Raw genomic sequence first — 27,909 nt, 5'->3', positions numbered from 1 at the left:
TGACTCATCTAGTTGGTCTCTTATGGATTGGACATCATCATCAGGTACATTCACTTCTGAGGTAGATGCTTCAGGTTCACTAACTTCTTTCACGGTTGTCTCTGCCATAACCATGGGTTCGACCCTTGTTCTCGATTCTACCAGTTGGTCAGCATGACGCTGTATTACATTTTCACCAATATCTACCATGTATATCAGGGGTCCTTGGCTGGCCCGAATTGTTCCAGATTGCCATTTCTCGTTTTTATAGTCCCGGGCTAACACTGGTTGTCCTATTTCAAAACTCCGAATGGTCTTGTTATTTATATGGCGGAACTGTTTGTTTTCAACTTCCCTCCGCACATTTGGTTTTTACAAGTCCAACCTGGACCGCAACCTGTTGTAGAACATCATGGCAGGACTTTGGTTTGTCACTGCATGAGTGGCGTTTCGATATGCCAGTAGGAATTTATCCGCTTTGTGTTGTAGTGGAATCTGATCTTCGCTCATGGCCTTTATTGCTTTTTTAAACGTTTGTACAAATCTCTCGGCCAATCCGTTTGTAGCCGGATGATATGGGGCAGAGGTATAATGTTTCACCCCATTCTTCTTCATGAATCCCTGGAATTCTTCTGACACGAACTGCGGTCCGTTGTCTGAACATATTTGTTCTGGCAATCCATTTCTCGCAAATATCGTTCTTAACACCGCGATCGTCTTTTCCGAGGTAGTGGTAGTCATCTTAATCACTTCTGGCCATTTAGAATGTGCATCCACCGCAATTAAAAACATGGAGTCCATGAAAGGACCAGCAAAGTCAATATTTACACGTTGCCATGGGGCTGAAGGCCATTCCCATGGATGCAGCGGTGCAATCGGAGGTGCATTTTGCACTTTTTGGCACCCTGAGCAGCTTTTCGTCAGCTCCTCTATCTGTTGGTCGATACCTGGCCACCACACATAAGCCCTAGCAAGGTTTTTCATCTTGACTCCCCCCAGATGACCTTCATGCAGTTCCTTTAGAACTCTCTCTCTTAACTTAGGAGGAATAATCACCCTTGTTCCATACATCAATGTTCCTTGACAGACGGACAGCTGTTCTCGTCTTGCTGAGAATGCCGGTAACAGTGGATCACCATGTGCTGGCCATCCCTTCACTGTCACTTCGTAGACCCTGGACAGTGTCGGGTCATTCCTGGTTTCTCTTTCAATACTTGCATTGGTGACTGGTAAACATTCGATGATGGTCGAGTGAAATAACTCAACAGGGTCAACCGTCGGTGCCTCCTCCTCTGTAGGTAGTGGCAGGCGCGACAGCCCATCAGCATTACCATGCTGCTTTGTACCTTTGAATTCTATCTGATATTGATGTGCCCCTAGGAAAAGGGACCATCTCTGGAGTCTCTGTGCTGTTATCACCGAAACACCCTTCTTAGGGTTAAAAATGGATACCAACGGCTGGTGGTCTGTCAGAAGCGTAAACTTTTGGCCCTGCAGGTAATGATTAAACTTCTTTACTCCCCACACAAGGCTGAGAGCCTCCCGATCTATCTGAGCATAATTGCGCTCGGCGGAGGTCAATGATCTGGATGCGAATGCAACTGGCCTCTCCTGGCCATTTGGCAACTTGTGTGAGAGTACTGCCCCAATACCATATGGAGAAGCATCACAAGCCAAACGAATAGGCAGCGTTGGGTTGAAGTGAGCCAACACTTCCTCTGAGGTGATCAATGCCTTGCTTTCGCAAAAGGCCTTCTTGCAGTCCTCGCTCCACTTCCATGGTACTCCCTTCTGCAAAAGAGCATTCAGTGGGTGCAGCACCGTGGATAAATTTGGCAGAAACTTATGGTAATAGTTAATCAACCCTAGAAACGACCTCAATTGGGATACATTATCCAGAGCGGGAGCCTTCACAACAGCTTCAATCTTGTCAGGAGACTTATGAAGCCCCTCCTGGTCAATGACATGACCACAGTACGAGATCCGCTTCTGAAGGAATTCACATTTCTGGTGATTAACTCGAAGACCATATTCTTTCAATCTGGTGAGCACCAGTTCCAAGTTTGCAAGGTGTTCCTCGTCATCATCTCCTGTAATCAGAATATCGTCCAGGTAACATTGTGTACCTGGAATTCCCTGTAATACCTGCTCCATGGCCCTCTGCCAAATTGCTGGAGCCGATGCCACTCCAAAAACCAGTCTATTATACCGGTACAAGCCTCTATGCGTGTTGATCATGAGATACTGTCGTGACTCTTCCTCAACTTCCATCTGTAAGTACGCCTGCACCAGGTCTATCTTGGTGAAGTGTTTCCCGCCAGACAATGAAGCGAAGATATCCTCAATCCGTGGAAGCGGATACTGCACCGTGTGAAGCACCGGATTAACAGTGATCTTGAAATCACCACAGATGCGAACCTTCCCTGGTTCACCCGGCTTGTTGCTCGATGAACGCTTCATGACTGGGACAATGGGCGTGGCCCACTCACTCCAGTCTACCTTAGACAGTACTCCTGAACATTCTAGCCCTTCCAGCTCAGCTTCCACAGTAGGTCGTATTGCATAAGGTCTGGCTTTGAAAAATTTCGGGTTTGCATGTTCTTCAATCTTGATGTTTGCCATAATTCCTCTCAGTGTTCCCAGTCCTTGTTGGAACACCTCTTTAGCATCATCCAATATTTTGGACAATCATTTAGGTTTGACAACTTTTGTACTGGAATCTACCGTTAGTGCTTTTAAGGAATGCCAGTCCATATTTATTTTCCTAATCCACTCCCGTCCCAGTAGTGGTGGACCTCCCTCAGGTAGCACATATAAGTCCATTCCTCGGCTTTCTTTGCCCTTGTGGACCACCTTTACCTCTATCTTCCCGATGGGGTGTACTCTTTGCCCCGTGTATGTTTTCAATACAATCTCCGTATCCCGTAGGGGAATATCACAGAATCACAGAATCACAGAATCTACAGTGCAGATAGAGGCCATTTCGGCCCATCAAGCCTGCACCGACACATATCCCACCCCATCCCCATAACCCCACGTATTTAATCCCCTAACAATAAGGGTTAATTTATCATAGCCAAATCAGCCTAACCTGCACATCTTTGGACTTATATGTGGGAATAACCTTTTGTAATCTTTCTTATTCATGACCGTCAATGCCGATCCAGTGTCCAATTCCATCTTCACTTGGACTCCTGCTATCTGAAGTGTGACCCAAATTGTTTGGAGGTCTGCTTCCTTACCAACATTGTGTACTCTTAGACTACCCAGTTCATTACTGCTGGCATCTGAATCTGACTTCTGTTCGTTCGAACTGTTCTCTATCACCTTGTGTACCTTTTTCTACTTTTCCTGCGGTGACTTTTTGTTGCTGGTCTTCTTTCCTGACCGGCATACTTTAGCTATGTGACCAAGCCTGCCACATTTTCTGCATTCCTGATTTTTGAACCAGCACTGGTTCTGATTGTGTGTTGTCTTTCCACAACGATAACATTTTACTGTACTCAAGACCATTTGATTGGTACAGAGTTCCAGTGACCATAGCTGCATTTCCACAGTGCCTCTTGCTGCGGCTTCTTGCGATGCTGCAATAGTGACAGCTTTATCAAGCGTAAGATCATTCTCTTCAAGCAGTCGCTTTTGTGTTCCTTCTTTTAACAATCCACACACAAATTTATCTCTCAGCGCATCTGCTAGCCCTGTCCCAAACTGACAGTACTTCGATAGCTTACGTAGTTCAATTAAAAATTCAGCGTTGCTTTCGTCTTTCAACTGCGTTCTTCTGTAAAATTTAAATCGTTCTGCTATCATCAGCGGCGTGGGGTTTAAATGATTTTTCAGGACAGTAACAATATTCGCGAAGGTCTGATCCACCGGTTTAATTGGTGATAGAAGGTGCTTCAATAGCCCGTATGTCTTCGCCCCCATTGAGCTTAATAAGGTTAATGCTTTCTCATCATCTGGTACCTTATTTGCTTTACAATAAACTTCCATGCATTCTACATACGTGGTCCAATCTTCGACATCACTATCAAAGGTATTAATGCTCCCATGTTTAGGCATCCTTGCAAGTTTAAAATTTTTTTTTTTTTTTTAAATGGCGGCTTCCCGCGCTTGTCTTCTTCCCCCGCCTACTAAAATGGTGGCTTCCCGCGCTTGGCGGTCTTTCCCGTGCTTGTCTTCTTCCCCCGCCGACTACAATGGCGGATTCCCGTGTTTGCCTTCTTCCCCCGCTGGCTGCAATGGCGATTGCCTTGCTGCTGCCGTTCTCGCCGCCCCAGCGGTTCTCACTCCCTGACGCTGCTTTGCCTTGCAGCCCCGCTTGCAGCCCGGTCCTTTACACCGGTTGCGTTTGAATTCTCCGCGGCTCTCGTGCCTTAAGCTTCTCAACTCCCCGATGCTGTTTTGCCTCGCAGCCCCGCTCGCAGCCCGGTCCTGTACACCGGCTGCGTTTGAGTTCTCAGCGGCTCTCGAGCCTTAAGCTGCCCCAGTCGCTGCGCCTCTCGGCCTTGATTGGAGCCCGGCCCTTTCTACCGGCCGTGGTCGAGCTCTCCGCCCTTATTCCTCTATTTTCCCTCCCCTACTCCACAGTCAACGCGGCCGAATTTCTGCTCGTGTCGCTGATCGGCTTACCCACCACCATAGTAGAAGGGATGAACACTGCCTGTCGCTGATGGAGGGCTTCGTGGTCAGAATTCTTTTTCTTTTTAAACCGGGTTCTCGAAGCCTCCCGTGCGATGGTGCTCAGCAGGATGATGAGGGCGGATGCCTCTTCTCGATGCCCGTTTTGAGGATGAAGCTGCCTTGGATGTAAATTTGCCGCAGGGTAAGATCGGACTCGTCGCCACTGTTGAGTCTGTATGTCCCAGTTAGGTTTAGGATCAATCACTGGACATAGACAACAAGAATAACTTTTAACAGGTCTTTACTATTCGAAGGTCAGGGCTGTACTGCCCAGCAAATCCTTGCACAACACTTATATACCGGTGTGGTCAGATTACAGTATTACAGTATACAGCAGCCAAGAGAAAGTAGTACATCTCTTAAGGTAGTTCTCTTAAGGTGGAACAGGTTACATACACCACAGGTTTGATACGGAGTGACTCGCTAGTTCATTTCAGTGTGGATTGTTACTGCATGACTCGCTGGTCCATTTCAGAGCGGCTTGTTACTGAGTGACTCGCTAGTCCATTTCAGAGCGGTTTGTTACTGAGTGAGTAGCTAGTCCATTTCAGAGCGATTTGTTACTGAATGACTTAGTCCATTTCAGAGCGGTTTGTTACTGAGTGACTCACTGGTCCATTTCAGAGCGGTTTGTTACTGAGTGACTCAGTGGTCCATTTCAGAGCGGTTTGTTACTGAGTGACTCACTGGTCCAATTCAGTGCGGTTTGTTACTGAGTGACTTGCTGGTCAAATTCAGACCGGTTTGTTATTGAGTGACTCGCTAGTCCATTTCAGAGCAGTTTGTTACTGTGTCACTCGCTAGTCCATTTCAGAGCGGTTTGTTACTTAATGAGTTCTTAGTCCATTTCAGAGCGGTTTGTTACTGAGTGACTAGCTAATCCATTTCAGAGCGGTTTGTTAGAGTGACTTGCAGGTCCATTTCAGAGTGGTTTGTTACTGAGTGACTCGCTGGTTCGTTTAAGAGCGGTATGTTACAGAGTGACTCGCTGAGCCATTTCAAAGCAGTTTGTTACTGAGTGACTCGCTAGTCCATTTCAGAGCGGTTTGTTACTGAGTGACTCGCTAGTCCATTTCAGAGCGGTTTGTTAGAGTGACTTGCAGGTCCATTTCAGAGTGGTTTGTTACTGAGTGACTCGCTGGTTCGTTTAAGAGCGGTATGTTACAGAGTGACTCGCTGAGCCATTTCAAAGCAGTTTGTTACTGAGTGACTCGCTAGTCCATTTCAGAGCGGTTTGTTACTGAGTGACTCGCTAGTCCATTTCAGAGCGATTTGTTACTGAGTCACTCGCTGGTCCATTTCAAAGCGGTTTGCTACTGAATGATTCGCTAGTCCATTTCAGAGCGCTTGCTTACTGAGTTACTGGCTAGTGCATTTGAGATCGGTTTGTTACTGAGTGACTCTCTGATCCATTTCAGAACGGTTTGTTGCTGACTGATTCGCTAGTCCATTTCAGAGCGTTTTGTTACTGAGTAACTCGCTAGTCCATTTCAGAACGGTTTGTTACTGAGTGACTAGCTAGTCCATTTCAGAACTGTTTGTTACTGAATGACTTCTTAGTTCATTTCAGAGCGGTTTGTTATTGAGTGACTAGCTAGTCCATTTCTGAGCGGATTGTTACTGAGTGACCTTCTGGACCATTTCAGAGCGGTTTGTTACTGAGCGACTCGCAGGTCAATTTCAGTGCGGTTTGTTGCTAAGTGACTTGCTGGTCGATTTCGGACCGGTTTGTGACTGAGTGACTCGCTAGTCCATTTCAGAGCGGTTTGTTACTGAGTGACTGGATGGTCCATTTCAGAGCGGTTTCTCACTGAGTGACTTGTTGGTCCATTTCAGAGCATTATGTTACTGAGTGACTCTCTGGTCCATTTCAGAACGATTTGTTACTGAGTGACTCGCTAGTCCATTTCAGAGCGGTTTGTTACTGAGTGACTGGCTGGTCCATTTCAGAGCAGTTTCTCACTGAGTGACTTGTTGGTCCATTTCAGAGCATTATGTTACTGAGTGACTCTCTGATCCATTTCAGAACGATTTGTTACTGAGTGACTCGCTCATCCATTTCAGAGCGGTTTTTTACTGAGTGACTAGCTAGTCCATTTCAGAGCGTTTTGTTACTTGGTGACTAGCTAGTCCATTTCAGAACTGTTTGTTACTGAGTGTCTCCCTAGTCCATTTCAGAGTGGTTTGTTACTGAGTGACTCACTGATCCATTTCAGAGCGGTTTGTTACTTAGTGACTCGCTACTCTATTTCAGAGCAGTTTCTTACTGAGTGACTTGTTGGTCCATTTCAGAGCGGATTGTTCCTGAGTGACGAGGCAGTCCATATCAGAGCGGTTTGTTGCTGAGTGACTCGCTAGTCCATTTCAGAGGTGTTTGTTACTGAATGACTTTTAGTCCATTTCAGAGCAGTGTGTTACTGAGTGATCCGCTAGTCCATTTCAGAGCGGTTTGTTTCTGACTGACTCGCTGCTCCATTTCTCAGCAGTTTTTTACTGAGTGACTCGCTAGTCCATTTCATAGCGATTTGTTACGGAATGACTTGTTAGTCTATTTCAGAGCGTTTTTCACTGAGTGACTAGCTAGTCCATTTTCGAGCGGTTTGTTACTGAATGACTCACTAGTCCATTCCAGAGCGGGTTGTTACTGAGTCACTCACTAGTCCATTTCAAAGCGGTTTACTACTGAGTGATTCGCTAGTCCATTTCAGAGCGCTTTCTTATGAGTGACTGGCTAGTCCATTTCAGAGCGCTTTCTTACTGAGTTTCTTTCAGAGCAGAATGTTACTGAGTGACTCTCTGATCCATTTCAGAACGGTTTGTTACTGAGTGACTCGCAATCCATTTCAGAGCGGGTTGTTACAGAGTGACTAGCTAGCCCATTCTGAGCGTTTTGTTACTGAGTGACACGCTGGTCCATTTGAGAGTGGTTTGTTACTGAGTGACTAGCTAGTCCATTTCAGAGCGGGATGTTACTGAGTTTATCGCTATTCCATTTCAGATAGTTTTGTTACTGAGTGACTCGCTTGTGCATTACAGAGCCGTTTGTTACTGAGCGACTCGCTGGTCCATTTAAGAGCGGTTTGTCACTGAGTGACTCGCTAGTCCATTTCAGAGTGGATTTTTACTGCGTGACTCGCTGGTCTATTTCAGAGCGGTTTGTTATTGAGTGACTCGCTAGTCCTTTTGAGAGCATTTTTTTAATGAGTGGCTCGCTAGTCCATTTCGGAGCGGTTTGTTCCTGAGTGTCTCGCCAGTCCATTTCAGAGCATTTTATAACTTAGTGACTCGCTAGTCCATTTCAAAGGGTTTTTTACTGAGTGATTCACTAGTCCATTACAGAGCGGTTTGTTACTGAGTGACTCGCTGGTCCATTTCAGAGCGGTTTGTTACGGAGTGACTCGCTAGTTCATTTCAGTGTGGATTGTTACTGCATGACTCGCTGGTCCATCTCAGATCGACTTTTTACTGAGTGACTCGCTAGTCCATTTCAGAGCGGTTTGTTACTGAGTGAGTAGCTAGTCCATTTCAGAGCGATTTGTTACTGAATGACTTAGTCCATTTCAGAGAGGTTTGTTACTGAGTGACTTGCTGGTCCATTTCAGAGCGGTTTGTTACTGAGTGACTCGCTGGTCCAATTCAGTGCGGTTTGTTACTAAGTGACTTGCTGGACGAATTCAGACCGGTTTGTTATTGAGTGACTCGCTAGTCCATTTCAGAGCGGTTTGTTACTGTGTCACTCGCTAGTCCATTTCAGAGCGGTTTGTTACCTAATGAGTTCTGAGTCCATTTCAGAGTGGTTGGTTTACTGAGTGACTAGCTAATCCATTTCGGAGCGGTTTGTTAGAGTGATTTGCAGGTCCATTTCAGAGTGGTTTGTTACTGAGTGACTCGCTGGTCCGATTAAGAGCGATATGTTACAGAGTGGCTCGCTGAGCCATTTCAGAGCGGTTTGTTACTGAGTGACTCGCTAGTCCATTTCAGAGCGATTTGTTACTGATTCACTCGCTGGTCCATTTCAAAGCGGTTTGCTACTGTGTGATTCGCTAGTCCATTTCAGAGCGCTTGCTTACTGAGTTACTGGCTAGTTCATTTGAGATCGGTTTGTTACTGAGTGACTCTCTGATCCATTTCAGAACGGTTTGTTGCTGACTGACTCGCTAGTCCATTTCAGAGCGTTTTGTTACTGAGTAACTCGCTAGTCCATTTCAGAGCGGTTTGTTACTGAGTGACTAGCTAGTCCATTTCTGAGCGGATTGTTACTGAGTGACCTTCTGGTCCATTTCAGAGCGGTTTGTTACTGAGTGACGCGCAGGTCGATTTCAGTGCGATTTGTTGCTAAGTGACTTGCTGGTCGATTTCGGACCGGTTTGTGACTGAGTGACTCGCTAGTCCATTTCAGAGCGGTTTGTTACTGAGTTACTTGTTGGTCCATTTCAGAGCATTATGTTACTGACTGACTCTCTGATCCATTTCAGAACGATTTGTTACTGAGTGACTCGCTAGTCCATTTCAGAGCGGTTTTTTACTGAGTGACTAGTTAGTCCATTTCAGAGCGTTTTGTTACTTGGTGACTCGCTAGTCCATTTCAGAGCAGTTTAGAGTCATAGAGTCATAGAGTTTTACAGCACAGAAAGAGGCCCTTCGGCCCATCGTGTCTGCGCCGCCCATCCATCCCTGTCCAGTCTAATCCCATTTTCCAGCATTTGGTCCATAGCCTTGTATGCAATGGCATTTCAAGTGCTCATCCAAATGCTTCTTGAATGTTGTGAGGGTTCCTGCCTCCACCACCCTTTCAGGCATTGAGTTCCACATTCCAACCACCCTCTGGGTGAAAAAGTTCCTCTTCAAATCCCCTCTAAATCTCCTGCCCCTTACCCTGAATCTATGCCCCCTTGTTATTGACCCCCCCACTAAGGGGAAAAGTTCCTCTTTATCTACCCTATCTATGCCCCTCATTATTTTGTACACCTCAATCAGGTCCCCCCTCAGCCTTGACTGCTCCAAGGAAAACAACTCCAGCCTGTCCAGCCTCTCTTCATAGCTGAGGCACTCCATCCCAGGTAACATCCTGGTGAATCTTCTCTGCACCCTCTCCAAAGCAATCACATCCTTCCTATAGTGAGGCGACCAGAACTGCACACAGTACTCCAGCTGTGGCCTCACCAGCGTTTTGTACAGCTCCATCATAACCTCCCTGCTCTTATATTCTATGCCTCGGCTAATGAAGGCAAGTATCCCATATGCCTTTTTAACCACCTTATCTACCTGCTCCGCTGCCTTCAGGGATCTATGTACATGTACACCAAGGTCCCTCTGACCCTCTGTACTTCCTAGGGTCCTACCACTCATTGTGTATTCCCTTGCCTTATTTGTCCGTCCAAAATGCATCACCTCGCACTTTTCAGGGTTAAATTACATTTGCCACTTTTCCACCCATCTGACCAACCCGTTTATATCGTCCTGTAGCCAGAGGCTTTCCTCCTCGCAATTTACCACCCCACCAATTTTCGTGTCATCTGCGAACTTACTGATCATACCTTTTACATTCTCATCCAAATCATTTATGTAGATCACAAACAATAAGGGACCCAGCACCGATCCCTGAGGTACCCCACTGGACACAGGCTTCCAGTCACAAAAGCAACCTTCGACCATCACCCTCTGCCTCCTGCCACTCAGCCAGTTTAGGATCCAACGCGCCAAGGCACCCTGGATCCCATGGGCTCTTACCTTCTTGACCAGTCTCCTATGCGGGACTTTGTCAAAAGCTTTACTGAAGTCCATGTAAACCACATCCACAGCATTTCCCTCATCCACCCCACTAGTCACCCCCTCGAAAAATTCGATCAGATTTGTTAGACATGATTTACCCTTGACAAAGCCATGCTGACTATCCCCGATTAATCCTTGCCTCTCCAAGTGGAGATTAATTTTTTCCCTCAGAATTTTTTCCAATAATTTCCCCACCACAGATGTTAGACTCACTGGCCTGTAATTCCCTGGTTTATCCCTGCTACCCTTCTTGAATAATGGTACTATGTTAGCTGTTCTCCAGTCCTCTGGTACATCCCCTGTGGCCAGAGAGGTTCTGAAAATTAGTGTCAGAGCCCCTGCAATCTCCTCCCTTGCCTCCCACAGCAGCCTGGGAAACATCTCGTCCGGGCCTGGGGATTTATCCACTTTTTGGCCCGCTAAAACCGCTAGCACCTCCTCCCCCTCGATGCTAATATGTTCAAGTATGTCACAGTCCCCTTGCCCGATTTCTATGTCAGCATTGTTTGTTACTGAGTGACTAGCTAGTCCATTTCAGAACTGTTTGTTACTGAGTGTCTCCCTAGTCCATTTCAGAGTGGTTTGTTACTGAGTGACTCGCTGGTCCATTTAAGAGCGGTATGTTACAGAGTGACTCACTGATCCACTTCAGAGCGGTTTGTTACTGAGTGACTCGCTACTCTATTTCAGAGCGGTTTATTACTGAGTGACTTGTTGGTCCATTTCAGAGCGGATTGTTCCTGAGTGACTAGGCAGTCCATTTCAGAGCTGTTTGTTACTGAGTGACTCGCTAGTCCATTTCAGAGCAGTTTGTTACGGAATGACTTGTTAGTCTATTTCAGAGCGGTTTTTCACTGAGTGACTAGCTAGTCCATTTTCGAGCGGTTTGTTACTGATTGACTCGCTAGTCCATTCCAGAGCGGATTGTTACTGAGTCACTCGCTAGTCCATTTCAAAGCGGTTTGCTACTGAGTGATTCGCTAGTCCATTTCAGAGCGCTTTCTTATGAGTGACTGGCTAGTCCATTTCAGAGCGGTTTCTTACTGAGTTTCTTTCAGAGCAGAATGTTACTGAGTGACTCTCTGATCCATTTCAGAACGGTTTGTTACTGAGTGACTCGCAATCCATTTCAGAGCGGGTTGTTACAGAGTGACTAGCTAGCCAATTTCTGAGCGTTTTGTTACTGAGTGACTCGCTAGTCCATTTCAGAGCGGTTTGTTACTGAGTGACTAGCTAGTCCATTTCAGAGCGGGATGTTACTGAGTTTATCGCTAGTCCATTTCAGATAGTTTTGTTACTGAGTGACTCACTTGTGCATTACAGAGCCGTTTGTTACTGAGCGACTCGCTGGTCCATTTGAGAGCGGTTTGTCACTGAGTGACTCGCTAGTCCATTTCAGAGTGGATTTTTACTGCATGACTCGCTGGTCTATTTCAGAGCGGTTTGTTATTGAGTGGCTCGCCAGTCCATTTCAGAGCATTTTATAACTTAGTGACTCGCTAGTCCATTTCAAAGGGTTTTTTACTGAGTGATTCACTAGTCCATTACAGAGCGGTTTGTTACTGAGTGACTCGCAGGTCCATTACAGAGCGGTTTGTTACGGAGTGACTCGCTAGTTCATTTCAGTGTGGATTGTTACTGCATGACTCGCTGGTCCATTTCAGATCGACTTTTTACTGAGTGACTCGCTAGTCCATTTCAGAGCGGTTTGTTACTGAGTGAGTAGCTAGTCCATTTCAGAGCGATTTGTTACTGAATGACTTAGTCCATTTCAGAGAGGTTTGTTACTGAGTGACTTGCTGGTCCATTTCAGAGCGGTTTGTTATTGAGTGACTCGCTAGTCCAATTCAGAGCGGTTTGTTACTGTGTCACTCGCTAGTCCATTTCAGAGCGGTTTGTTACCTAATGAGTTCTGAGTCCATTTCAGAGTGGTTGGTTTACTGAGTGACTAGCTAATCCATTTCGGAGCGGTTTGTTAGAGTGACTTGCAGGTCCATTTCAGAGTGGTTTGTTACTGAGTGACTCGCTGGTCCGATTAAGAGCGATATGTTACAGAGTGGCTCGCTGAGCCATTTCAGAGCAGTTTGTTACTGAGTGACTCGCTAGTCCATTTCAGAGCGGTTTGTTACTGAGTGACTCGCTAGTCCATTTCAGAGCGATTTGTTACTGATTCACTCGCTGGTCCATTTCAAAGCGGTTTGCTACTGAGTGATTCGCCAGTCCATTTCAGAGCGCTTGCTTACTGAGTTACTGGCTAGTGCATTTGAGATCGGTTTGTTACTGAGTGACTCTCTGATCCATTTCAGAACGGTTTGTTGCTGACTGACTCACTAGGATTTTTCAGAGCGTTTTGTTACTGAGTAACTCGCTAGTCCATTTCAGAGCGGTTTGTTACTGAGTGACTAGCTAGTCCATTTCAGAACTGTTTGTTACTGAATGACTTCGTAGTCCATTTCAGAGCGGTTTGTTACTGAGTGACTAGCTAGTCCATTTCTGAGCGGATTGTTACTGAGTGACATTCTGGTCCATTTCAGAGCGGTTTGTTACTGAGTGACTCCCAGGTCGATTTCAGTGCGGTTGTTGCTAAGTGACTTGCTGGTCGATTTCAGACCGGTTTGTGACTGAGTGACTCGCTTGTCCATTTCAGAGCGGTTTGTTACTGAGTGACTGGCTAGTCCATTTCAGAGCGGTTTCTCACTGAGTGAATTGTTGGTCCATTTCAGAGCATTATGTTACTGAGTGACTCTGATCCATTTCAGAACGATTTGTTACTGAGTGACTCGCTAGTCCATTTCAGAGCGGTTTGTTACTGAGTGACTAGCTAGTCCATTTCAGAACTGTTTGTTACTGAGTCACCCGCTAGTACATTTCAGAGCGGCCTGTTACTTAATGAGTTCTTAGTCCATTTCAGAGCAGTTGGTTACTGAGTGACTAGCTAGTTCATTTCGGAGCGGTTTGTTACTGAGTGACATGCAGGTCCATTTCAGAGCGGTTTGTTACTTAGTGACTCGCTACTCTATTTCAGAGCGGTTTGTTACTGAGTGACTTGTTGGTCCATTTCAGAGCGGATTGTTACTGAGTGACTAGGTAGCCCATTTCAGAGCTGTTTGTTACTGAGTGACTCGCTAGTCCATTTCAGAGCAGTTTGTTACTGAGTGATCCGCTCGTCCATTTCAGAGCGGTTTGTTTCTGACTGACTCGCTGCTCCATTTCACAGCAGTTTTTTACTGAGTGACTCGCTAGTCCATTTCAGAGCGATTTGTTACGGAATGACTTGTTAGTCTATTTCAGAGCGGTTTTTCACTGAGTGACTAGCTAGTCCATTTTCGAGCGGTTTGTTACTGATTGACTCGCTAGTCCATTCCAGAGCGGGTTGTTAATGAGTCACTCGCTAGTCCATTTCAAAGCGGTTTGCTACTGAGTCACTCGCTAGTCCATTTCAGACCGGTTTGTGACTGAGTGACTCGCTAATACATTTCAGTGCGGTTTGTTACTGCGTGACTATCTAGTCCATTTCAGAGCGGTTTGTTACTGAGCGAATTGCAGGTCCATTTGAGAGTGGTTTGTTACTGAGTGACTCGCTGGTCCGTTTAAGAGCTGTATGTTACAGAGTGACTCGTTGTGGCATTTCAGAGCAGTTTGTTACTGAGTGACTCACTAGTCCACTTCAGAGCGGTTTGTTACTGAGTGATTCGCTAGTCCATTTCAGAGCGCTTTCTTACTGAGTTACTGGCTAGTGCATTTCAGATCGGTTTGTTACTAAGTGACTTGTTGGTCCATTTCATAGCAGAATGTTACTGAGTGACTCTCTGATCCATTTCAGAATGGTTTGTTACTGAGAGACTCGTTAGTCCATTTCAGAGCGGTTTGTTACTGAGTGACTCACTAGTCCATTTCAGAGCGGTTTGTTACTGAGTGACACGCCAGTCCATTTCAGAGCGGTTTGTTACTGAGTGACTCGCTGGTCCATTTAAGAGTGGTTTGTTACTGAGTGACTCGCTGGTCCATTTGAGTGCATTTGTTACTGAGTGACACGCTAGTCCATTTCAGAGCGGTTTGTTACTGAGTGACTCGCTAGTCCATTTCAGAGCGTTTTGTTACTTGGTGAAACGCTAGTCCATTTCAGAGCGGTTTGTTACGGAGTGACTCGCTAGTTCATTTCAGAGTGGATTGTTACTGCATGACTCGCTGGTCCATTTCAGAGCGGCTTGTTACTGAGTGACTCGCTAGTCCACTTCAGAGCGGTTTGTTACTGAGTGAGTAGCTAGTACATTTCAGAGCGATTTGTTACTGAGTGACTAGCTTATCCATTTCAGAGCAGTTTGTTAGAGTGACTTGCAGGTCCATTTCAGAGTGGTTTGTTACTGAGTGACTCGCTGGTCCGTTTAAGAGCGGTATGTTACAGAGTGACTCGCTGCGCCATTTCAGAGCGGTTTGTTACTGAGTGACTCGCTAGTCCATTTCAGAGCGGTTTGTTACTGAGTGACTCACTAGTCCATTTCAGAGCGATTTGTTACTGAGTCACTCGCTGGTCCATTTCAAAGCGGTTTGCTACTGAGTGATTCGTTTGTCCATTTCAGAGCGCTTGCTTACTGAGTTACTGGCTAGTGCATTTGAGATCGGTTTGTTACTGAGTAACTCTCTGATCCATTTCAGAACGGTTTGTTGCTGACTGACTCGCTAGTCCATTTCGGAGCATATTGTTACTGAGTAGCTCGCAAGTCCATTTCAGAGCGGTTTGTTACTGAGTGACTCGCAGGTCGATTTCAGTGCGGTTTGTTGCTAAGTGACTTGCTGGTCGATTTCAGACCGGTTTGTGACTGAGTGACTCGCTAGTCCATTTCAGTGCGGTTTGTTACTGAGTGACTGGCTAGTCCATTTCAGAGTGGATTCTCACTGAGTGACTTGTTGGTCCATTTCATAGCATTATTTTACTGCTTGACTCTCTGATCCATTTCAGAACGATTTGTTACTCAGTGACTCGCTAGTCCATTTCAGAGCGGTTTGTTACTGAGTGACTAGCTAGTCCATTTCAGAGCGTTTTGTTACTTGGTGACTCGCTAGTCCATTTCAGAGCGGTTTGTTACTGAGTGACTAGCTAGTCCATTTGAGAACTGTTTGTTACTGAGTGTCTCGCTAGTCCATTTCAGAGCGGTTTGTTACTGAGTCACTCGCTAGTACATTTCAGAGCGGCTTGTTACTTAATGAGTTCTTAGTCCATTTCAGAGCGGTTTGTTACTGAGTGACTCGCTAGTCCATTTCAGAGCGGTTTCTCACTGAGTGACTTGTTGGTCCATTTCAGAGCATTATGTTACTGAGTGACTCTGATCCATTTCAGAACAATTTGTTACTGAGTGCCTCGCTCGTCCATTTCAGAGCGGTTTGTTACTGAGTGACTAGCTAGTCCATTTCAGAGCGGTTTGTTACTGAGTCACTCGCTAGTACATTTCAGAGCGGCTTGTTACTTAATGAGTTCTTAGTCCATTTCAGAGAGGTTTGTTACTGAGTGACTAGTTAGTCCATTTCGGAGCGGTTTGTTACTGAGTGACTTGCAGGTCCATTTCAGAGTGGTTTGTTACAGAGTGACTCACTGATCCATTTCAGAGCGGTTTGTTACTGAGTGACTCGCTAGTCCATTCCAGAGCGGGTTGTTACTGAGTCACTCGCTAGTCCATTTCAAAGCGGTTTGCTACTGAGTGATTCGCTAATCCATATCAGAGCGCTTTCTTATGAGTGACTGGCTAGTCCATTTCAGAGCGGTTTCTTACTGAGTTTCTTTCAGAGCAGAATGTTACTGAGTGACTCTCTGATCCATTTCAGAACGGTTTGTTACTGATTGACTTGCTAGTCCATTTCAGAGCGTTTTGTTACTGGGTGACTAGCTAACCCATTACAGAGCATTTTGTTACTGAGTGACTCGCTCGTCCATTTCAGACCGGTTTGTTACTGAGTGACTCGCTGGTCCATTAAGAGCGGTTTTTTACTGAGTGAATTGCAGGTCCATTTCAGAGCGGTTTGTTACTGAGTGACTCGCTAGTCCATTTCAGAGCGGTTTGTTACTGAGTGATTCGCTAGTCCATTTCAGAGCGCTTTCTTACTGAGTTACTGGCTAGTGCATTTCAGATCGGTTTGTTACTAAGTGACTTGTTGGTCCATTTCATAGCAGAATGTTACTGAGTGACTCTCTGATCCATTTCAGAATGGTTTGTTACAGAGTGTCTCGCTAGTCCATTTCAGAGCGGTTTGTTACTGAGTGACTCGCTAGTCCATTTCAGAGCGGTTTGTTACTGAGTGACACGCTAGTCCATTTCAGAGCGGTTTATTACTGAGTGACTCACTGGTCCATTTAAGAGTGGTTTGTTACTGAGTGACTCGCTGGTCCATTTGAGTGCATTTGTTACTGAGTGACATGCTAGTCCATTTCAGAGCGGTTGTTACTGAGTGACTCGCTAGTCCATTTCAGAGCGTTTTGTTACTTGGTGACACGCTAGCCCATTTCAGAGCGTTTTGTTATGGAGTGACTCGCTAGTTCATTTCAGAGTGGATTGTTACTGCATGACTCGCTAGTCCATTTCAGAGCGGTTTTTTACTGTGTCACTCGCTAGTCCATTTCAGAGCGGTTTGTTACTTAATGAGTTCTTAGTCCATTTCAGAGCGGTTTGTTAATGAGTGACGAGCTAATCCATATCAGAGCGATTTGTTAGAGTGACTTGCAGGTCCATTTCAGAGTGGTTTGTTACTGAGTGACTCGCTGGTCCGTTTAAGAGCGGTATGTTACAGAGTGACTCGCTGAGCCATTTCAGAGCGGTTTGTTACTGAGTGACTCACTAGTCCATTTCAGAGCGATTTGTTACTGAGTCACTCGCTGGTCCATTTCAAAGCGGTTTGCTACTGAGTGATTCATTTGTTCATTTCAGAGCACTTGCTTACTGAGTTACTGGCTAGTGCATTTGAGATCGGTTTGTTACCGAGTGACTCTCTGATCCATTTCAGAACGGTTTGTTGCTGACTGACTCGCTAGTCCATTTCGGAGAATTTTGTTACTGAGTAACTCGCTAGTCCATTTCAGAACTGTTTGTTACTGAATGACTTCTTAGTCCATTTCAGAGCGGTTTGTTACTGAGTGACTAGCTAGTCCATTTCTGAGCGGATTGTTACTGAGTGACCTTCTGGTCCATTTCAGAGCGGTTTGTTACTGAGTGATTCGCAGGTCGATTTCAGTGCGGTTTGTTGCTAAGTGATCTGCTGGTCGATTTCAGAGCGGTTTGTGACTGAGTGACTGGCTCGTCCATTTCAGAGAGGTTTATCACTGAGTGCCTTGTTGGTCCATTTCAGAGCATTATGTTACTGATTGACTCTCTGATCCATTTCAGAACGATTTGTTACTCAGTGACTCGCTAGTCCATTTCAGAGCGGTTTGTTACTGAGTGACTAGCTAGTCCATTTCAGAGCGTTTTGTTACTTGGTGACTCGCTAGTCCATTTCAGAGCGGTTTGTTACTGAGTGACGAGCTAGTCCATTTCAGAACTGTTTGTTACTGAGCGTCTAGCTAGTCCATTTCAGAGCGGTTTGTTACTGAGTCACTTGCTAGTACATTTCAGAGCGGTTTGTTACTTAATAAGTTCTTAGTCCATTTCAGAGCGGTTTGTTACTGAGTGACTAGCTAGTCCATTTCGGAGCGGTTTGTTACTGAGTGACCTGCAGGTCCATTTCAGAGTGGTTTGTTACTGAGTGACTCGCTGGTCCATTTAAGAGCGGTATGTTACAGTGTGACTCACTGATCCATTTCAGAGCGGTTTGTTACTGATTGACTCGCTAGTCCATTTCAGAGCGGTTTGTTACTTAGTGACTCGCTACTCTATTTCAGAGCGGTTTGTTACTGAGTGACTTGTTGGTCCATTTCAGAGCAGATTGTTACTGAGTGACTAGGTAGTCCATTTCAGAGCTGTTTGTTACTGAATGACTTTTAGCCCATTTCAGAGCAGTGTGTTACTGAGTGATCCGCTAGTCCATTTCAGAGCGGTTTGTTTCTGACTGACTCGCTGCTCCATTTCTCAGCAGTTTTTTACTGAGTGACTCACGAGTCCATTTCAGAGCGATTTGTCACGGAATGACTTGTTAGTCTATTTCAGAGCGGTTTTTCACTGAGTGACTAGCTAGACCATTTTCGAGCGGTTTGTTACTGATTGACTCGCTAGTCCATTCCAGGGCGGGTTGTTACTGAGTCACTCACTAGTCCATTTCAGAGCGGTTTCTTACTGAGTTTCTTTCAGAGCAGAATGTTACTGAGTGACTCTCTGATCCATTTCCGAACGGTTTGTTACTGAGTGACTCACAATCCATTTCAGAGCGGGTTGTTACTGAGTGACAAGCTAACCCATTTCAGAGCGTTTTGTTACTGAGTGACTCGCTAGTCCATTTCAGAGTGTTTTGTTACTGAGTGACTCGCTGGTCCATTAAGAGCGGTTTTTTACTGAGTGAATTGCAGGTCCATTTCAGAGCGGTTTGTTACTGAGTGACTCGCTAGTCCATTTCAGAGCGGTTTGTTACTGAGTGATTCGCTAGTCCATTTCAGAGCGCTTTCTTACTGAGTTACTGGCTAGTGCATTTCAGATCGGTTTGTTACTAAGTGACTTGTTGGTCCATTTCATAGCAGAATGTTACTGAGTGACTCTCTGATCCATTTCAGAATGGTTTGTTACAGAGTGACTCGCTAGTCCATTTCAGAGCGGTTTGTTACTGAGTGACTCGCTAGTCCATTTCAGAGCGGTTTGTTACTGAGTGACACGCTAGTCCATTTCAGAGCGGTTTATTACTGAGTGACTCACTGGTCCATTTAAGAGTGGTTTGTTACTGAGTGACTCGCTGGTCCATTTGTGTGCATTTGTTACTGAGTGACACGCTAGTCCATTTCAGAGCGGTTTGTTACTGAGTGACTCGCTAGTCCATTTCAGAGCGTTTTGTTACTTGGTGACACGCTAGCCCATTTCAGAGCGTTTTGTTATGGAGTGACTCGCTAGTTCATTTCAGAGTGGATTGTTACTGCATGACTCGCTGGTCCATTTCAGAGCGGCTTGTTACTGAGTGACTCGCTAGTCCATTTCAGAGGGGTTTGTTACTGAGTGAGTAGCTAATCCATTTCAGAGCGATTTGTTACTGAATGACTTAGTCCATTTCAGAGCGGTTTGCTACTGAGTGACTCGCTAGTCCATTTCAGAGCGGTTTGTTAATGAGTGACTAGCTAATCCATTTCAGAGCGATTTGTTAGAGTGACTTGCAGGTCCATTTCAGAGTGGTTTGTTACTGAGTGACTCGCTGGTCCGTTTAAGAGCGGTATGTTACAGAGTGACTCGCTGAGCCATTTCAGAGCGGTTTGTTACTGAGTGACTCGTTAGTCCATTTCAGAGCGGTTTGTTACTGAGTGACTCACTAGTCCATTTCAAAGCGATTTGTTACTGAGTCACTCGCTGGTCCATTTCAAAGCGGTTTGCTAATGAGTGATTCATTTGTCCATTTCAGAGCACTTGCTTACTGAGTTACTGGCTAGTGCATTAAAGATCGGTTTGTTACTGAGTGACTCTCTGATCCATTTCAGAACAGTTTGTTGCTGACTGACTCGCTAGTCCATTTCGGAGAATTTTGTTACTGAGTAACTCGCTAGTTCATTTCAGAACTGTTTGTTACTGAATGACTTCTTAGTCCATTTCAGAGCAGTTTGTTACTGAGTGACTAGCTAGTCCATTTCTGAGCGGATTGTTACTGAGTGACCTTCTGGTCCATTTCAGAGCGGTTTGTTACTGAGTGATTCACAGGTCGATTTCAGTGCGGTTTGTTGCTAAGTGATCTGCTGGTCGATTTCAGACCGGTTTGTGACTGAGTGACTCACTAGTCCATTTCAGAGCGGTTTGTTACTGAGTGACTGGCTAGTCCATTTCAGAGAGGTTTATCACTGAGTGCCTTGTTGGTCCATTTCAGAGCATTATGTTACTGATTGACTCTCTGATCCATTTCAGAACGATTTGTTACTCAGTGACTCGCTAGTCCATTTCAGAGCGGTTTGTTACTGAGTGACTAGCTAGTCCATTTCAGAACTGTTTGTTACTGAGTGTCTAGCTAGTCCATTTCAGAGCGGTTTGTTACTGAGTCACTTGCTAGTACATTTCAGAGCGGTTTGTTACTTAATAAGTTCTTAGTCCATTTCAGAGCGGTTTGTTACTGAGTGACTAGCTAGTCCATTTCGGAGCGGTTTGTTACTGAGTGACCTGCAGGTCCATTTCAGAGTGGTTTGTTACTGAGTGACTCGCTGGTCCATTTAAGAGCGGTATGTTACAGTGTGACTCACTGATCCATTTCAGAGCGGTTTGTTACTGAGTGACTCGCTAGTCCATTTCAGAGCGGTTTGTTACTTAGTGACTCGCTAGTCTATTTCAGAGCAGTTTGTTACTAAGTGACTTGTTGGTCCATTTCAGAGCAGATTGTTACTGAGTGACTAGGTAGTCCATTTCAGAGCTGTTTGTTACTGAATGACTTTTAGCCCATTTCAGAGCAGTGTGTTACTGAGTGATCCGCTAGTCCATTTCAGAGCGGTTTGTTTCTGACTGACTCGCTGCTCCATTTCTCAGCAGTTTTTTACTGAGTGACTCACTAGTCCATTTCAGAGCGATTTGTCATGGAATGACTTGTTAGCCTATTTCAGAGCGGTTTTTCACTGAGTGACTAGCTAGACCATTTTCGAGCGGTTTGTTACTGATTGACTCGCTAGTCCATTCCAGGGCGGGTTGTTACTGAGTCACTCGCTGGTCCATTTCAAAGCGGTTTGCTACTGAGTGATTTGCTAGTCCATATCAGAGCGCTTTCTTATGAGTGACTGGCTAGTCCATTTCAGAGCGGTTTCTTACTGAGTTTCTTTCAGAGCAGAATGTTACTGCATGACTCTCTGATCCATTTCAGAACGGTTTGTTACTGAGTGACTCACAATCCTTTTCAGAGCGGGTTGTTACAGAGTGACAAGCTCACCCATTTCAGAGCGTTTTGTTATTGAGTGACTCGCTAGTCCATTTCAGAGCGTTTTGTTACTGAGTGACTAGCTAACCCATTTCAGAGCGTTTTGTTACGGAGTGACTCGCTAGTCCATTTCAGACCGGTTTGTTACTGAGTGACTCGCTGGTCCATTAAGAGCGGTTTTTTACTGAGTGAATTGCAGGTCCATTTCAGAGCGGTTTGTTACTGAGTGACTCGCTACTCCATTTCAGAGCAGTTTGTTACTGAGTGATTCGCTAGTCCATTTCAGAGCGCTTTCTTACTGAGTTACTGGCTAGTGCATTTCAGATCGGTTTGTTACTAAGTGACTTGTTGGTCCATTTCATAGCAGAATGTTACTGAGTGACTCTCTGATCCATTTCAGAATGGTTTGTTACAGAGTGACTCGCTAGTCCATTTCAGAGCGGTTTGTTACTGAGTGACTCGCTAGTCCATTTCAGAGCGGTTTGTTACTGAGTGACATGCTAGTACATTTCAGAGCGGTTTATTACTGAGTGACTCACTGGTCCATTTAAGAGTGGTTTGTTACTGAGTGACTCGCTGGTCCATTTGAGTGCATTTGTTACTGAGTGACACGCTAGTCCATTTCAGAGCGGTTTGTTACTGAGTGACTCGCTAGTCCATTTCAGAGCGTTTTGTTACTTGGTGACACGCTAGCCCATTTCAGAGCGTTTTGTTATGGAGTGACTCGCTAGTTCATTTCAGAGTGGATTGTTACTGCATGACTCGCTGGTCCATTTCAGAGCGGCTTGTTACTGAGTGACTCGCTAGTCCATTTCAGAGGGGTTTGTTACTAAGTGAGTAGCTAATCCATTTCAGAGCGATTTGTTACTGAATGACTTAGTCCATTTCGGAGCGGTTTGTTACTGAGTGACTCGCTGGTCCATTTCAGAGCGGTTTGTTACTGTGTCACTCGCTAGTCCATTTCAGAGCGGTTTGTTACTTAATGAGTTCTTAGTCCATTTCAGAGCGGTTTGTTAATGAGTGACTAGCAAATCCATTTCAGAGCGATTTGTTAGAGTGACTTGCAGGTCCACTTCAGGGTGGTTTGTTACTGAGTGACTCGCTGGTCCGTTTAAGAGCGGTATGTTACAGAGTGACTCGCTGAGCCATTTCAGAGCGGTTTGTTACTGATTGACTCGTTAGTCCATTTCAGAGCGGTTTGTTACTGAGTCACTCGCTGGTCCATTTCAAAGTGGTTTGCTACTGAGTGATTCGTTTGTCCATTTCAGAGCGCTTGCTTACTGAGTTACTGGCTAGTGCATTTGAGATCGGTTTGTTACTGAGTGACTCTCTGATCCATTTCAGAACGGTTTGTTGCTGACTGACTCGCTAGTCCATTTCGGAGAATTTTGTTACTGAGTAACTCGCTAGTCCATTTCAGAACTGTTTGTTACTGAATGACTTCTTAGTCCATTTCAGAGCGGCTTGTTACTGAGTGACTAGCTAGTCCATTTCTGAGCGGATTGTTACTGAGTGACCTTCTGGTCCATTTCAGAGCGGTTTGTTACTGAGTGATTCACAGGTCGATTTCAGTGCGGTTTGTTGCTAAGTGACTTGCTGGTCGATTTCAGACCGGTTTGTGACTGAGTGACTCGCTAGTCCATTTCAGAGCGGTTTCTCACTGAGTGCCTTGTTGGTCCATTTCAGAGCATTATGTTACTGATTGATTCTCTGATCCATTTCAGAACGATTTGTTACTCAGTGACTCGCTAGTCCATTTCAGAGCGGTTTGTTACTGAGTGACTAGCTAGTCCATTTCAGAGCGTTTTGTTACTTGGTGACTCGCTAGTCCATTTCAGAGCTGTTTGTTACTGAGTGACTAGCTAGTCCATTTCAGAACTGTTTGTTACTGAGTGTCTAGCTAGTCCATTTCAGAGCGGTTTGTTACTGAGTCACTCGCTAGTACATTTCAGAGCGGTTTGTTACTTAATGAGTTCTTAGTCCATTTCAGAGCGGTTTGTTACTGAGTGACTAGCTAGTCCATTTCGGAGCGGTTTGTTACTGAGTGACTCGCTGGTCCATTTAAGAGCGGTATGTTACAGTGTGACTCACTGATCCATTTCAGAGCGGTTTGTTACTGATTGACTCGCTAGTCCATTTCAGAGCGGTTTGTTACTTAGTGACTCGCTACTCTATTTCAGAGCGGTTTGTTACTGAGTGACTTGTTGGTCCATTTCAGAGCAGATTGTTACTGAGTGACTAGGTAGTCCATTTCAGAGCTGTTTGTTACTGAATGACTTTTAGCCCATTTCAGAGCAGTGTGTTACTGAGTGATCCGCTAGTCCATTTCAGAGCGGTTTGTTTCTGACTGACTCGCTGCTCCATTTCTCAGCAGTTTTTTACTGAGTGACTCACTAGTCCATTTCAGAGCGATTTGTCACGGAATGACTTGTTAGTCTATTTCAGAGCGGTTTTTCACTGAGTGACTAGCTAGACCATTTTCGAGCGGTTTGTTACTGATTGACTCGCTAGTCCATTCCAGAGCGGGTTGTTACTGAGTCACTCGCTAGTCCATTTCAGAGCGGTTTCTTACTGAGTTTCTTTCAGAGCAGAATGTTAATGAGTGACTCTCTGATCCATTTCAGAACGGTTTGTTACTGAGTGACTCACAATCCATTTCAGAGCGGGTTGTTACAGAGTGACAAGCTAACCCATTTCAGAGCATTTTGATACTGAGTGACTCGCTAGTCCATTTCAGAGCGTTTTGTTACTGAGTGACTAGCTAACCCATTTCAGAGCATTTTGTTACTGAGTGACTCGCTAGTCCATTTCAGACCGGTTTGTTACTGAGTGACTCGCTGGTCCATTAAGAGCGGTTTTTTACTGAGTGAATTGCAGGTCCATTTCAGAGCGGTTTGTTACTGAGTGATTCGCTAGTCCATTTCAGAGCGCTTTCTTACTGAGTTACTGGCTAGTGCATTTCAGATCGGTTTGTTACTAAGTGACTTGTTGGTCCATTTCATAGCAGAATGTTACTGAGTGACTCTCTGATCCATTTCAGAATGGTTTGTTACAGAGTGACTCGCTAGTCCATTTCAGAGCGGTTTGTTACTGAGTGACTCGCTAGTCCATTTCAGAGCGGTTTGTTACTGAGTGACACGCTAGTCCATTTCAGAGCGGTTTATTACTGAGTGACTCACTGGTCCATTTAAGAGTGGTTTGTTACTGAGTGACTCGCTGGTCCATTTGAGTGCATTTGTTACTGAGTGACACGCTAGTCCATTTCAGAGCGGTTTGTTACTGAGTGACTCGCTAGTCCATTTCAGAGCGTTTTGTTACTTGGTGACACGCTAGCCCATTTCAGAGCGTTTTGTTATGGAGTGACTCGCTAGTTCATTTCAGAGTGGATTGTTACTGCATGACTCGCTGGTCAATTTCAGAGCAGCTTGTTACTGAGTGACTCGCTAGTCCAGTTCAGAGGGGTTTGTTACTAAGTGAGTAGCTAATCCATTTCAGAGCGATTTGTTACTGAATGACTTAGTCCATTTCAGAGCGGTTTGTTACTGAGTGACTCGCTGGTCCATTTCAGAGCGGTTTGTTACTGTGTCACTCGCTAGTCCATTTCAGAGCGATTTGTTACTTAATGAGTTCTTAGTCCATTTCAGAGCGGTTTGTTAATGAGTGACTAGCAAATCCATTTCAGAGCGATTTGTTCGAGTGACTTGCAGGTCCATTTCAGGGTGGTTTGTTACTGAGTGACTCGCTGGTCCATTGCAAAGCGGTTTGCTAATGAGTGATTCGTTTGTCCATTTCCGAGCGCTTGCTTACTGAGTTACTGGCTAGTATATTTGAGATCGGTTTGTTACTGAGTGACTCTCTGATCCATTTCAGAACGGTTTGTTGCTGAGTGACTCGCTAGTCCATTTCAGAGCGGTTTGTTACTTAGTGACTCGCTACTCTATTTCAGAGCGGTTTGTTACTGAGTGACTTGTTGGTCCATTTCAGAGCGGATTGTTACTGACTGAGTAGGTAGTCCATTTCAGAGCTGTTTGTTACTGAGTGACTCGCTAGTCCATTTCAGAGCAGTTTGTTACTGAATGACTTTTAGCCCATTTCAGAGCAGTGTGTTACTGAGTGATCCGCTCGTCCATTTCAGAGCGGTTTTTTTCTGACTGACTCGCTGCTCCATTTCTCAGCAGTTTTTTACTGAGTGACTCGCTAGTCCATTTCAGAGCGATTTGTCACGGAATGGCTTGTTAGTCTATTTCAGAGCGGTTTTTCAGTGAGTGACCAGCTAGTCCATTTTTGAGCGGTTTGTTACTGATTGACTCGCTAGTCCATTCCAGAGCAGGTTGTTACTGAGTCACTCGCTAGTCCTTTTCAAAGCGGTTTGCTACTGAGTGATTCGCTAGTCCATTTCAGAGCGCTTTCTTATGAGTGACTGGCTAGTCCATTTCAGAGCGGTTTCTTACTGAGTATCTTTCAGAGCAGAATGTTACTGAGTGACTCTCTGATCCATTTCAGAATGGTTTGTTACTGAGTGACTCACAATCCATTTCAGAGCGGGTTGTTACAGAGTGACTAGCTAACCCATTTCAGAGCGTTTTGTTACTGAGTGACTCGCTAGTCCATTTCAGACTGGTTTGTTACTGAGTGACTCGCTAGTACATTTCAGTGCGGTTTGTTACTGCGTGACTAGCTAGTCCATTAAGAGCGGTTTGTTACTGAGTGAATTGCAGGTCCATTTCAGAGTGGTTTGTTACTGAGTGACTCGCTGGTCCGTTTAAGAGCGGTATGTTACAGAGTGACTCGCTGTGGCATTTCAGAGCGGTTTGTTACTGAGTGACTCGCTAGTCCATTTCAGAGCGGTTTGTTACTGAGTGATTCGCTAGTCCATTTCAGAGCGCTTTCTTACTGAGTTACTGGCTAGTGCATTTCAGATCGGTTTGTTACTAAGTGACTTGTTGGTCCATTTCATAGCAGAATGTTACTGAGTGACTCTCTGATCCATTTCAGAATGGTTTGTTACAGAGTGACTCGCCAGTCCATTTCAGAGCGGTTTGTTACTGAGTGACTCGCTAGTCCATTTCAGAGCGGTTTATTACTGAGTGACTCGCTGGTCCATTTAAGAGTGGTTTGTTACTGAGTGACTCGCTGGTCCATTTGAGTGCATTTGTTACTGAGTGACACGCTAGTCCATTTCAGAGTGGTTTGTTACTGAGTGACTCGCTAGTCCATTTCAGAGCGTTTTGTTACTTGGTGACACGCTAGTCCATTTCAGAGCATTTTGTTACGGAGTGACTCGCTAGTTCATTTCAGAGTGGATTGTTACTGCACGACTCGCTGGTCCATTTCAGAGTGGCTTGTTACTGAGTGACTCGCTAGTCCATTTCAGAGCGGTTTGTTACTGAGTGAGTAGCTAATCCATTTAAGAGCTATTTGTTACTGAATGAGTTCTTAGTCCATTTCAGAGCGGTTTGTTAATGAGTGACGAGCTAATCCATTTCAGAGCGATTTGTTAGAGTGACTTGCAGGTCCATTTCAGGGTGGTTTGTTACTGAGTGACTCGCTGGTCCGTTTAAGAGCGGTATGTTACAGAGTGTCTCGCTGAGCCATTTCAGAGCGGTTTGTTACTGAGTGACTCACTAGTCCATTTCAGAGCGGTTTGTTACTGAGTGACTCACTAGTCCATTTCAGAGCGATTTGTTACTGAGTCACTCGCTGGTCCATTTCAAAGCGGTTTGCTACTGAGTGATTCATTTGTCCATTTCAGAGCGCTTGCTTACTGAGTTACTGGCTAATGCATTTGAGATCGGTTTGTTACTGAGTGACTAGCTAGTCCATTTCAGAACTGTTTGTTACTGAATGACTTCTTAGTCCATTTCAGAGCGGTTTGTTACTGAGTGACTAGCTAGTCCATTTCTGAGCGGATTGTTACTGAGTGACCTTCTGGTCCATTTCAGAGCGGTTTGTTACTGAGTGACTCACAGGTCGATTTCAGTGCGGTTTGTTGCTAAGTGACTTGCTGGTCGATTTCAGACTGGTTTGTGACTGAGTGACTCGCTAGTCCATTTCAGAGCGGTTTGTTACTGAGTGACTGGCTAGTCCATTTCAGAGCGGTTTCTCACTGAGTGACTTGTTGGTCCATTTCAGAGCATTATGTTACTGAGTGACTCTCTGATCCATTTCAGAACGATTTGTTACTATGTGACTCGCATGTGCATTTCAGAGCGGTTTTTTACTGAGTGACTAGCTAGTCCATTTCAGAGCATTTTTTAATTTGGTGACTCGCTAATCGATTTCAGAGCTGTTTGTTACTGAGTGACTAGCTAGTTCATTTCAGAACTGTTAGTTACTGAGTGTCTCACTAGTCCATTTCAGAGCGGTTTGTTACTGAGTCACTCGCTAGTACATTTCAGAGCGGCTTGTTACTTAATGAGTTCTTAGTCCATTTCAGAGCGGTTTGTTACTGAGTGACTAGCTAGTCCATTT

The sequence above is a fragment of the Somniosus microcephalus genome, unplaced genomic scaffold, assembly GCF_052327205.1.
Source record: "Somniosus microcephalus isolate GS21.2 unplaced genomic scaffold, FLI_Smic_1.0 unresolved_chr2, whole genome shotgun sequence".
NCBI classification, from domain to species: domain Eukaryota; kingdom Metazoa; phylum Chordata; class Chondrichthyes; order Squaliformes; family Somniosidae; genus Somniosus; species Somniosus microcephalus.
The sequence above is the reverse complement of the archived record's forward strand: the minus strand, read 5'-3'. Positions refer to the sequence as shown.